Source organism: Pecten maximus, chromosome 2 (genome assembly GCF_902652985.1).
Source record: "Pecten maximus chromosome 2, xPecMax1.1, whole genome shotgun sequence".
NCBI lineage: Eukaryota > Metazoa > Mollusca > Bivalvia > Pectinida > Pectinidae > Pecten > Pecten maximus.
The window spans coordinates 4,862,753-4,878,282 of record NC_047016.1 but is presented as its reverse complement, the minus strand read 5'-3'; the positions used below and the strand labels follow the sequence as shown (position 1 = coordinate 4,878,282).

Here is a 15,530-nt window from a genome sequence, read left to right as displayed (position 1 = left end):
GGGACCTGATGTAGAGGGTCGGAACCTGATGTAGAGGGTTGGGACCTGATGTAGAGGGTCGAGACCTGATGTATAGGGTCGGGACCTGATGTAGAGGGTCGGAACCTGATGTAGAGGGTCGGGACCTGATGTAGAGGGTCGGAACCTGATGTAGAGGGTCGGTACCTGATGTAGAGGGTCGGGACCTGCTGTAGAGGGTCGGGACCTGATGTAGAGGGTTGGGACCTGGTGTAGAGGGTCGAGACCTGATGTATAGGGTCGGGACCTGATGTAGAGGGTCGGGACCTGATGTAGATGGAAGGGACCTGATGTAGAGGGTCGGGACCTGATGTAGAGGGTTGGGACCTGGTGTAGATGGAAGGGACCTGATGTAGAGGGTCGGGACCTGATGTAGAGGGTTGGGACCTGGTGTAGAGGGTCGAGACCTGATGTATAGGGTCGGGACCTGATGTAGAGGGTCGGAACCTGATGTAGAGGGTCGGGACCTGATGTAGAGGGTCGGGACCTGATGTAGAGGGTCGGGACCTGCTGTAGAGGGTCGGGACCTGATGTAGAGGGTTGGGACCTGATGTAGAGGGAAGGGACCTGATGTAGAGGGAAGGGACTTGGTGTCGAGGGTCGGGACTTGATGTAGAGGGTCGGGACCAGATGTAGAGGGTTGGGACTTGGTGTCGAGGGTCGGGACTTGATGTAGAGGGTCGGGACCTGATGTAGAGGGAAGGGACTTGGTGTCGAGGGTCGGGACTTGATGTAGAGGGTCGGGACCTGGTGTAGATGGAAGGGACCTGATGTAGAGTGTCGGGACCACCTGATGTAGAGGGTTGGGACCTGGTGTAGAGGGTCGAGACCTGATGTAGAGGGTCGGAACCTGATGTAGAGGGTCGGGACCTGATGTACAGGGTCGGGACCTGGTGTAGAGGGTGGGGACTGATGTAGAGGGTGGGGACCTGATGTAGAGGGTTGGGACCTGATGTAGAGGGTCGGTACCTGATGTAGAGGGTCGGGACCTGATGTAGAGGGTCGGGACCTGATGTAGAGGGTCGGGACCTGATGTAGAGGGTCGGGACCTGATGTAGAGGGTCGGTACCTGATGTACAGGGTCGGGACCTGGTGTAGAGGGTGGGGACTGATGTAGAGGGTCGGGACCTGATGTAGAGGGTTGGGACCTAATGTAGAGGGTCGGGACCTGATACACAGGGTCGGGACCTGATGTTAAGTGTCGGGACCTGATGTACAGGGTCGGACCCTGATGAAGAGGGTTGGGACCTGATGTACAGGGTCGGGACCTGATGTAGAAGGTCGGGACCTGATGTACAGGGTCGGGACCTGATGTAGAGGGTTGGAACCTGATGTAGAGGGTCGGGACCTGATGTAGAGGTTCGGGACCTGATGTAGAGGGTTGGGATATGTAGGTGAGTTGGACCTGTAGAGCATTCACGCATGTAAGAATAGCTAAATGGTTTGTAGAAACATTTGTTTTTGAAAGCCTGACTTAGGCTACGTACAGCGACAGACAGGTAAAATATCACGTGATCTCAGTGATTCCCGTAGTCAATAAGCATCATAGTGAATTAAAGTAAAATTGACATATTGAATAGGAATTTTACACTACCCATCCATGTGTGTCTCGTGTCGACATGGTCGTATAATCAGTTAATGCTGAATTAAAATATTTCCATCAATTACTTTTTTTTCAATATTTTGTTACCAGCGCATCGGAGGACCACTTTTCAAAGAATAGAATTTTAGTTGTCTTTTGGTACATGAAATAGAATAAGACACTTTAAAAGTATTCTTCGGATGAACTCTTTGTTAAGAAATGATTTGAATGCGGTAAAAAAGAGAGAGAGAGAGAGAGAGAGAGAGAGAGAGAGAGAGAGAGAGAGAGAGAGAGAGAGAGAGAGAGAGAGAGAGAGTTCCAAATAGCCCGATGATATGACTTAACGGTCATCAAATTAAATATCCATTGCAATTAACAAACACATTTTTGCGAATAAAAATACAGTTTGTATTCATATGTTATAGATTTAATGTTTGTATTCATATGTTATAGATTTAATGTTTGTATTCATATGTTATAGATTTAATGTTTGTATTCATATGTTATAGATTTAATGTTTGTATTCAATAAGAAGAGACATATGGTTAGGAATAGTGAATCGTTGGAGATATAAAGAAATGTTTTGTATCGCCATTGTAAACGAGAGGTATACATTTGATATTACCGATTACTTTCTGTGAAAACAGACCTAAACGAAAAGGGAAAATTGTAGCGAGAAGAATAACCTGTGGAACTCACCGGAGGTTCAGAAGGAATTTCAAGACATTAATATAAATGACTATAGATATAGATTAAATTGGTGTATTGCCCAGATCGAGTTACCTCATTAAAACAAGTGAGAACGTCCCTTAAATTTACGGGCTATAATTTAATTTATTACTAGTAGATAGTAAGTACTGCAAAGGTCACGGTGGCGTATAAATCATCGATGGTAATTATAAAATGTATGTAGGTAAGTAAAATACTTGGCATTCGGAACACATACACTCGATATCGTCCAAATGTATATGTGTGACAACATCAGAAATGAAGACGCTCCTAAGTTAACAGTTGTGAAACACGACACAAAATCCAACATCTTGTAACTGATAGGCAGAAGTATAAACATATGCAAATTGTACATTGATGAAGTAATAGTTTTTAGTTAGTTAATACTGGCAGTAAAAAGAAGATGATTGAGTTGTTTAACACAACACAGTGTACATGTCCTATAAGGGTGATTGATATGTTGTCAGCCTCGTATAGAAGGAGGCACTGAAGGATTTTAAAAGCGGCTTTTGCAAAATGGACAAAATCGGTGAATGAGCAGTGATCCATTATTTGCATAAAAAGGTTTAACGCCTAAGGATATCTATAATGATATGGTAGCAACGCTAGGGAAACATGCCCATTAATATGCTACAGTGAAAAGGTGGGTGGTGGAATTTAAGCGCGGCTGACAGAGCCTTGAGGATGACCCCCGTCATGGAAGGCCTGTCAATGCTGCAACCCCAGAAATAGTCAGTAAAGTTCATGATATTGTTATGATATGACCGACAAACGAGTCACATATAGATATATAGCCAGTAGAGTTGGTATTTCACAGGAAAGAGTACATTCCATTCTGACCGATGATCTTACAATGAGAAAGCTTTCGGCCCGATGGGTACCAATACTTGTGACAGTTGATCAGAAGCACACCAGGTGCACATTATCGCGTGCTAATCTTTACCTTTTAGAAGAAGATCCTGCCAACTTTCTTCAGAGATTTGTCACTATGGTTGAAAAATGGGTCAATCATTTTACCCAAGAGGCCAAACAACAATCGAAACAATGGAAGCACCCTGGCTCTCCCCTGCCAAAGAAGGCAAAGACTGTTCCATCAGCTGGGTAGGTTATGGCCTCGGTTTTTTGGGATGCAGATAGTATTCTGCTGGTAAATTATCTCCAAAAGGGACAAACAATCAATGGCACATACTATGCTTCACTTCTGAGGCAGTTACGGAAAAATATTAAACTTAAGCACCGCGAAAAGCTCACTAAAGGTGTGTTATTCCAACAGGACAATGCTCCCGTTCACAAGTCTGTCATTGCCATGGCTGTCATTCACGACTGTGGCTTTAAATTGATTGAGCACCGCCTTATTCATCTGATCTCGCTCCATCAGACTTTCATCTATTTCTAAAACTGAAAACAGCTATTTCAGGCACCCACTTTCAGTCCGATGATGACGCCATACATGCAGTGGATGACTTTCCGAACAGCAAAGAAAATGAGTTCTATAAAAGTAAGTGCATAGATACTGAAGGGGATTATGTTGAAAAATAATACAATATGTCCGGCAATATCAATCAGCCCTCGTATTATGGTAACACAGAATCCTACCAAACCAACTAACAACCTATTACACCAACTAACGACCTATCACACCAACTAACGACCTACTACACCAACTAACGACCTATCACACCAACTAACGACCTATCACACCAACTAACGAGCTACTACACCAACTAACGACCTACCACACCAACTAACGACCTACTACATCAACTAACGAGCTACTACACCAACTAACGACCTACTACACCAACTAACGACCTAATACACCAACTAACGACCTACCACACCAACTAACGACCTATTACACCAACTAAAGACCTACCACACCAACTAACGACCTATTACACCAACTAACGACCTACTACACCAACTAACGACCTACTACACCAACTAACGACCTATCACACCAACTAACGACCTACCACACAAACTAACGACCTACCACACCAACTAACGACCTACCACACCAACTAACGACCTACTACACCAACTAACGACCTATCACACCAACTAACGACCTACCACACCAACAAACGACCTACCACACCAACTAACGACCTACCACACCAACTAACGACCTACTACACCAACTAACGACCTACTACACCAACTAACGACCTAATACACCAACTAACGACCTACCACACAAACTGACGACCTATTACACCAACTAAAGACCTACCACACCAACTAACGACCTACTACACCAACTAACGACCTACTACACCAACTAACGACCTACTACACCAACTAACGACCTATCACACCAACTAACGACCTACCACACCAACTAACGACCTATCACACCAACTAACGACCTACCACACCAACTAACGACCTACTACACCAACTAACGACCTACTACACCAATTAACTACCAACTAACGACCTACCACACCAACTAACGACCAACTACACCAACTAGCGACCTATTAAACCAACTAACGACATATTACACCAACTAACCACTTACTACACCAACTAACCACCTACCAGTTACCATACGAACTAACATAATATAAATCATAATCCTTTGACGACACATTCGTCCTTTAGTTAATGTAAAAAAAAATAGGTTCAATTGGAATTTAGACGATCTCAAAGCATGACGGTGGTGGCGGTGTAAAACCACAAAAACCATAATAAAATGCTCGGTAACATATCTAAACAGTACAGTTATATGTAAATGAAAACCCAAGGGCTTTGGTATCTAGATTAATACGCAGACTTTATATAGATGTCTCTTTGTAACAGCTAGCGTCTACATTGTTCCTTACTCATTTATAACGACATTAACTGCCATGAAATCACACATTGATTTAAGTTAAAGACTTTAGATGATTTAAGATATTGGGTTGAAATATGTATGTTGATCATATGGGGCATGTGGAAGCTTCGCTCGTATACGTATTAGATTGGTCTTATGGGATGTTCTTTCTCGTTCTTATGGGATGTTCTTTCTCGTTCGAAATGCAGTGTTTGTATTCGTTGATATACAATTACGGTATTTTTTAGAATCGCATTATGAAGGACAATTATTTTTATGTGTGTAGTATTGTTTATTTATACATGTAGTTTTATGTTTGTAGTATTGTTTATTTATACATGTAGTTTTATGTTTGTAGTATTGTTTATTTATACATGTAGTTTTATGTTTGTAGTATTGTTTATTTATACATGTAGTTTTATGTTTGTAGTATTGTTTATTTATACATGTAGTTTTATGTCTGTAGTATTGTTTATTTATACATGTAGTTTTATGTCTGTAGTATTGTTTAATTATACATTTAGTTTTATGTTTGTAGTATTGTTTATTTATACATGTAGTTTTATGTCTGTAGTATTGTTTATTTATACATGTAGTTTTATGTTTGTAGTATTGTTTATGTATACATGTAGTTTTATGTTTGTAGTATTGTTTATTTATACATGTAGTTTTATGTGTGTAGTATTGTTTATTTATACATGTAGTTTTATGTGTGTAGTATTGTTTATTTATACATGTAGTTTTATGTGTGTAGTATTGTTTATTTATACATGTAGTTTTATGTTTGTAGTATTGTTTATTTATACATGTAGTTTTATGTTTGTAGTATTGTTTATTTATACATGTAGTTTTATATCTCCAGCTAATGATGGTGGATATCGAAACATGTTATGGAATTCGTCGACAGTATACTTATTGTTAACTATAACATGTTTTAATCTGAGGGCTACACCATGGGTTTTCTCTAAACAATTTATATACAGAATATATTTACTGAGTTACAGGTACCATTGATGGACCTCACGGTCTGAGATCAGATAACACAGAAGTTTCCGTGTCCATTAATGAAGTTATTCTTTGTGTACTATGGCTGACATCTGAATGACAATGCCGACATGAGCATTCACAGCTTCCATACCTGAAACTTACATAAGACCGGCTACCGATTGGTGAACAGGAAGCAGTTTATTATAGACCTTGATCAGATTGGTATTCGGTGAATACGTCCTTCACCAGGTCATCAGTCTCATTACAATCTTATAACAACAATGACAGACGTTGTATAAGATCATCTATATCCGTATCTGTTAATTTGTATAATATACACCAGTTAGGCTATAAAGGTTCAGTTTCAAGGCGCTGATTACACCTTTTCGTGTACTAATAATTAGGAAATTATGCACATATATTAAACATCTATTTCTGTTCATCGAATCTTTTTTTTCAAATTGTTTCACATAACTAGAGTCGTTACATCTACCTGTATAATGTTGCGGCTAAAAAGGTTCTTCAAGTGATCAGTTTTATTTTGTTAAAGTAATTATTTAAATCGTTTACAATCCCTTATAATCCACACCATCAAGAGTACATAATGTTGAAACCAACGTGATACAGATGTATGAAATGTTAAGACCACATTTATGTATACAGATATATTTAATGTTGAGACCAGTGATACAGATGAAGGTAATATTGAGACCAAAGTGATACAGATTATTTAATGTTAAGACCACCTTGATACAGATGTATGAAATGATAAGACCACAGTGATGCAAATGTATGTAATATTGAGACCAGTGATACAGATATATTTAATATTGAGACCACAGTGATGCAGATATATTTAATGTTGAGACCACGTTGATACAGATGTATTTAATGTTGAGACCACAGTGATACAGATATATATACTGTTGAGACCACATTGATACAGATATATTTAATGCTGAGACCACAGTGATACAGATATATATACTGTTGAGACCACAGTGATACAGATATATTTAATGCTGAGACCACAGTGATACAGATATATATAATGTTGAGACCACAGTGATACAGATATATATACTGTTGAGACCACAGTGATACAGATATATTTAATGTTGAGACCACAGTGATACAGATATATATACTGTTGAGACCACAGTGATACAGATATATATACTGTTGAGACCACAGTGATGCAGATATATATACTGTTGAGACCACAGTGATACAGATATATATACTGTTGAGACCACATTGATACAGATATATATACTGTTGAGACCACAGTGATACAGATATATTTAATGCTGAGACCACAGTGATACAGATATATATACTGTTGAGACCACGTTGATACAGATATATTTAATGTTGAGACCACAGTGATACAGATATATTTAATGTTGAGACCACAGTGATACAGATGTATCTAATGATGATACCACAGTGATACAGATATATTTAATGTTGAGACCACAGTGATACAGATGTATGTAATGTTGAGACCACAGTGATACAGATGTATGTAATGTTGAGACCACAGTGATACAGATATATTTAATGTTGATACCACATTGATACAGATGTATCTAATGTTGAGACCACAGTGATACAGATGTATCTAATGATGATACCACAGTGATACAGATATATTTAATGTTGAGACCACATTGATACAGATATATGTAATGTTGAGACCACAGTGATACAGATATATATAATGTTGATACCACAGTGATACAGATATATATACTGTTGAGACCACAGTGATACAGATATATTTAATGTTGAGACCACAGTGATACAGATATATATACTGTTGAGACCACAGTGATACAGATATATATACTGTTGAGACCACAGTGATGCAGATATATATACTGTTGAGACCACAGTGATACAGATATATATACTGTTGAGACCACATTGATACAGATGTATGTAATGTTGAGACCACAGTGATACAGATATATATAATGTTGATACCACATTGATACAGATGTATGTAATGTTGAGACCACAGTGATACAGGTGTATGTAATATTGAGACCACAGTGATACAGATATATTTAATGTTGATACCACAGTGATACAGATATATATACTGTTGATACCACAGTGATACAGATATATTTAATGTTGAGACCACAGTGATACAGATATATTTAATGTTGAGACCACAGTGATACAGATATATTTAATGTTGAGACCACAGTGATACAGATATATTTAATGTTGAGACCACAGTGATACAGATATATTTAATGTTGAGACCACAGTGATACAGATATATATATATAATGTTGAGACCACAGTGATACAGATGTATGTAATGTTGAGACCACAGTGATACAGATGTATGTAATGTTGAGACCACAGTGATACAGATGTATGTAATGTTGAGACCACAGTGATACAGATGTATGTAATGTTGAGACCACAGTGATACAGGTGTATCTAATGTTGAGACCACAGTGATACAGATGTATGTAATGTTGAGACCACAGTGATACAGATATATATAATATTGAGACCACAGTGATACAGATATATATATTTAATGTTGAGACCACAGTGATACAGATATATTTAATGTTGAGACCACAGTGATACAGGTATATATAATGTTGAGACCACAGTGATACAGATATATATATATAATGTTGAGACCACAGTGATACAGATATATATAATGTTGAGACCACAGTGATACAGATATATATATTTAATGTTGAGACCACAGTGATACAGGTATATATAATGTTGAGACCACAGTGATACAGATATATATATATAATGTTGAGACCACAGTGATACAGGTATATATAATGTTGAGACCACAGTGATACAGATATATATATATAATGTTGAGACCACAGTGATACAGATATATATAATGTTGAGACCACAGTGATACAGGTATATTTAATATTGAGACCACAGTGATACAGATGTATGTAATGTTGAGACCACAGTGATACATGTGTTTATTTTAGACGATAGACAACACAACAGTATTATTAATTTCGCTTTAGTGCCAATAATGTCATGTTGTTATTAAGTGAAATTGAGTTATCTAACTTGAACATTAGTGGTCGCATTTTGCAATATAGCTAATGTTTAGGAAAATACGCGTATTCCGTTGTTAAAAGGACAAACATCATTCACGCTTTTCGTTCGTTTTTTTCTTTTCTAGCTATTTCATGTACATCTGTAGCTTGATAATCTAAATTTTGATAAATCTTTTTTTCGGTTTGTTTTTTGTTTATTTGATTGTTTGTCTTTTGTTTTGTTTGTTTGTTTGTTTTTTGTGGTTCAATCCTTTCATTGTTAAAAGAAGTAAATGCTGGCGGGCATGTATGAAGTATATGCGTTAAAAGTACGACTGTGTAAAAAAACAATATTACCAGGAAATAATAGATTTTTCAGACAATCGTTCCATCTTCTTAAATCTGAAGGAGTGTTAATGTTTACACGACAATGATGGAGTCTCGGACACACATGACCGGCTGACAGATAACCCCAGACACCACGGGTCAAAACCTCTCAATGGGAAAATACACGTGTTCAGAAATGTCCTGGTGTCATAATACACGTGTTAATCTTTATATCACGTGGTGTAATAATACACGTGTTAATCTTTACATCACATGGTGTAATAATACACGTGTTAATCTTTATATCACGTGGTGTAATAATACATGTTTATCTTTTGATCACGTGGTGAACCAATACACGTGTTTATCTATATATCACGTGGTGTAATAATACACGTGTTTATCTATATATCACATGGTGTGATAATACATGTTTATCTTTTGATCACGTGGTGAACCAATACACGTGTTTATCTATATATCACGTGGTGTAATAATACACGTGTTTATCTATATACCACGTGGTGTACTAATATACGTGTTTAACTATATAACATGTGGTGTACTAATACACGTGTTTATCCATATACCATGTGGTGTACTAATACACGTGTTTATCTATATATCACGTGGTTTAATAATACACGTTTATCTTTTGATCGCGTGGTGTGATAATACACGTGTTTATCGTATATCACGTGGCGTGAAGATACACTATATACGATATACCCTTATCGTACACTTTATACCCATATTGTACACTATATAACCTTATCGTACACTATACACCCTTATCGTACACAATATACCCTTATCGTACACTATATACCTGTATCGTACACTATATACCAATATCGTACATTATATACCCATATCGTACACTATATACCCTTATCGTATACTATATACCCTTATCGTACACTATATACCCTTATCGTACACTATATACCCTTATCGTACACTATATACCCTTATCGTACACTATATACCTATATCGTACACTATATACCTATATCGTACACTATATACCCTTATCGTACACTATATACCTTTATCGTACACTACATACCCTTATCGTACACTATATACCCATATCGTACACTATATACCCTTATCGTACACTATATACCCTTATCATACACTATATACCCTTATCGTACACTATATACCTTTATTGTACACTATATACCCTTATCGTACACTATATACCTATATCGTACACTATATACCCTTATCGTACACTATATACCCTTATCGTACACTACATACCCATATCGTACACTATCTACCCTTATCGTACACTATCTACCCTTATCGTACACTATATACCTATAACGTACACTATATACCTATATCGTACACTATATACTATATACCAATAGCGTACACTATCTACCCTTATCGTACACTATATACCTATATCGTACACTATATACCTATATCGTACACTATATACCTTATCGTACACTATATACCCTTATCGTACACTATATACCCTTATCGTACACTATATACCTTATCGTACACTATATACCCATATCGTACACTATATACCATATCGTACTATATACCCTTATCGTACACTATATACCCTTATCGTACACTATATACCCTTATCGTACACTATATACCCTTATCGTACACTATATAACCTTATCGTACACTATATACCAATATCGTACACTATATAACCTTATCGTACACTATATACCAATAGCGTACACTATATACCCTTATCGTACACTATATACCCTTATCGTACACTATATACTATATAACCTTATCGTACACTATATATACCCTTATCGTACAATATACCCTTATCGTACACTATACCCTTATCGTACACTACATACCCTTAGTACACTATATACCCTTATCGTACACTATATACCCTTATCGTACACTATATACCCTTATCGTACACTATATACCCTTATCGTACACTATATACCCTTATCGTACACTATATACCCATATCGTACACTATATACCCTAATCGTACACTATATACCCTTATCGTACACTATATACCCTTATCGTACATAACTATGTAAATTCACACTATATCGTACATAACCCTATCGTACCTTATATACCCATTATCGTACACTATATACCCTTATCGTACACTATATCACCCTTATCGTACCATACTATCTACCCCTACATTATCTATCGTACACTATATACCTATATCGTACACTATATACCCATATCGTACACTATATACCCATATCGTACACTATATACCCTTATCGTACACTATATACCCTTATCGTACACTATATACCTATATCGTACACTATATACCTAAATCGTACACTATCTACCCTTATCGTACACTATATACCCATATCGTACACTATATACCCTTATCGTACACTATATACCTATATCGTACACTATATACCTAAATCGTACACTATATACCCATATCGTACACTATATACCCATATCGTACACTATATACCCTTATCGTACACTATATACCTATATCGTACACTATATACCTATATCGTACACTATATACCCTTATCGTACACTATATCACCTAATCGTACACTATATACCCTTATCGTACACTATATACCCATATCGTACACTATATACCCTTATCGTACACTATATACCCTTATCGTACACTATATACCCATATCGTACACTATATACACATATCGTACACTATATACCCTTATCGTACACTATATACACATATCGTACACTATATACCTTATCGTACACTATATACCCTTATCGTACACTATATACCTATATCGTACACTATATACCTATATCGTACACTATATACCCATATCGTACACTATATACCCATATCGTACACTATATCACCTAATCGTACACTATCTACCCTTATCGTACACTATATACCTATATCGTACACTATATACCCATATCGTACACTATATACCCATATCGTACACTATATACTATGTACCCTTATCGTACACTATATACCAATATCGTACACTATATACCCATATCGTACATTATATCACCTAATCGTACACTATCTACCCTTATCGTACACTATATACCTATATCGTACACTATATACCCATATCGTACACTATATACTATATACCCTTATCGTACACTATATACCAATATCGTACACTATATACCCTTATCGTACACTATATACCCTTATCGTACACTATATACCAATATCGTACACTATATACCCTTATCGTACACTATATACCCTTATCGTACACTATATACCCTTATCGTACACTATATACCCTTATCGTACACTATATCACCTAATTGTACACTATATACTATATACCCTTATCGTACACTATATACCTATATCGTACACTATATACCTATATCGTACACTATCTACCCTTATCGTACACTATATACCCTTATCTAACACTATATACCCTTATCGTACACTATATACCCTTATCGTACACTATATACCTATATCGTACACTATATACCCATATCGTACAATATATACCTATATCTTACACTATATACCTATAGTAGACTGTATAACTTAGTACCCTATCGTACCGTAGAGATGGATTATAGGTTGGAGACAGAAAGAAGACGTAGTTCCTTAAGTTGTGTTACAAGTCGGCTTTGAATTGGCTTCTCTGGGCCTTAAGATCGTCACTATCGAACTTATGAAGGAACCTCTGTTTGACAATAAACATACCTGTCGTTTGGCTCCAACAGAATCCTCAAAGCAAAGAGTTACTGAATGTACAATTGAACGTAAATCAATGAATCACCATTCTGCCGGTAATGATAACTTACCTGGATACTGTCTGATGTCTCCGTGTTATTGTGATATCTGCGTCACAGATCATCGCCACATGCAATACCTCTCATCTATCAACATGTACTGGTCCGATGACAGACCTGACGCTTACTTAACTCCGTGGCTTGCTCACCTGTTGGATGTCAGCGTTATTACTTACCACGTAAATGACAATACGTTGAGCAACGGTAACGTTTCACGTTATTATGCCCAGGAGGTACACACTGTAAGGAATGTGGAGATTTTTTCTTCTGAATGACATAGATTATCACTAGGTCATCAACTTCATCAGGCGACCGCCTGGCCACTCACGGCTTGGTACACATCTCGTAATGTCAAACCGTTACCAACACTGAAGACAAATGAAACCTATTAATGTATTCATTGCTGCCCATTACGCACGTTTGATCTCAAAAAGATATTTTTATTTGTAATTAATTACAAGTAACTTCATAAGCAGCATGTGTGTTATTTCAGGTAAATTAAATAATCTTTAACCTTTACTCCGTGACAGGACCAGTATTTGGTAGCGTAGTTTAACCTTTTATATTCAAACGAATGCGGATTGGTATTTAAGACATTTCTAATCAATCTTGATATTTTTTCTACATAAGTTACTTTTAGACTCAATGATACATATATAGTGATGCATTTGAATGTCGACCTATCGCGATGGTATTAGATGTGAATTTGTTTTCAGTGATAGCGCTGTATGTAAATTATATAAATTCGTTTTCTTTTGTAACGCTGTACGTAAATTTGATGTCTGTGATAACGCTGTACGTCAATTTGTTGTCTGTGATAACGCTGTATGTAAATTTGTTGTCTGTGATAACACTGTATGAAAATTTGTTGTCTGTGATAACACTGTATGAAAATTTGTTGTCTGTGATAACGCTGTATGTAAATTTGTTGTCTGTGATAACGCTGTATGTAAATTTGTTGTCTATTATAACACTGTATGTAAATTTGTTGTCTATTATAACACTGTATGTAAATTTGTTGTCTGTGATAACGCTGTATGTAAATTTGTTGTCTATTATAAAACTGTATGTAAATTTGTTGTCTGTGATAATCCTGCACGTAAATTTGTTGTCTATTATAACGCTGTATGTAAATTTGTTGTCTGTGATAACACTGTATGTACATTTGTTGTCTGTTATAACACTGTATGTAAATTTGTTGTCTGTGATAACACTGTATGTAAATTTGTTGTCTGTGATAACACTGTATGTAAATTTGTTGTCTGTGATAACACTATGTAAATTTGTTGTCTGTTATAACGCTGTACACATTTGTTGTCCGTGAGATGATATTCTTGTTTATCGATAATATGAATTGGTGTGTAACGGTGTTGTTATTGTTCTACGTCAATAACGATACATCAGATCTCACTTCGCACTTCTGTATACATGTAGTAAGGAGGATGTAAATGGTGTTACACGCTGACCAGGAACCAATCAAATCACAAGCAATAATCACGGCGGGTCTATACCAATCTCCTCATTATTCATTTTCCTATCCAGTCTCAATATACCTATATCCTGTCAAAATCTATACATCTATTTCCTGTCCAAACTCCATATACGTATATCCTGTCAAAATCTATACAGCTATTTCCTGTCCAAACTCCATATACGTATATCCTGTCAAAATCTATACAGCTATTTCCTGTCCAAACTCCATATACCTATTTATTGTCTGAACTGCATATACCTACATCTATTTCCCATATACTTATTTCCTGTCAATACTCTATATACCTACTTTCTGTCCAGCCTAAACTCCGTATAACTATTTCCTGTCCAGTCTAAACTCCATATAACTATTTCCTGTCCAGTCTAAACTCCATATAACTATTTCCTGTCCAGTCCAATGTCTATACCTCTTTCCTGTCCAGACTAAACTCATATATACCTATTTCCTTTCCAAACTCCATATACTTATTTCATGTCCAAACTCAATCTCCTATTTGCATGTCCTACTTTGTTGTCCAGGCCCCGACTATGTAGATGCGTGCCTCCTGCCATGTCCTACTTTGCAGTCCAGGCCCTGACTATGTACATGTGTATATGCGTGCCTCCTGCCATGTCCTACTTTGTTGTCCAGGCCCTGACTATGTATATGCGTGCCTCTCACGTCCATTTCCAGTTGCTTGTCCCATTGCCCTTACAAACCTTACGTGACTACCTGTCCTGTTATCTTGTTACAGTA

At 36.9% G+C, this 15,530-nt stretch overlaps 1 protein-coding gene across 7 annotated transcripts in view; it reads right to left on the bottom strand.

Annotated features, from left to right (window-relative positions):
* LOC117314721 overlaps positions 1-13,417 on the bottom strand; it is a 55,322-nt gene extending 41,905 nt beyond the window's left edge. For all 7 annotated transcript variants that reach the window (XR_004529574.1, XR_004529575.1, XR_004529577.1 and 4 more), the window contains exon 1: positions 13,313-13,417. The gene's annotated coding sequence lies outside the window, so the exon portion shown is untranslated. The remainder of the gene's footprint in view (positions 1-13,312) is intronic.
* Positions 13,418-15,530: the final 2,113 nt, after the last annotated feature.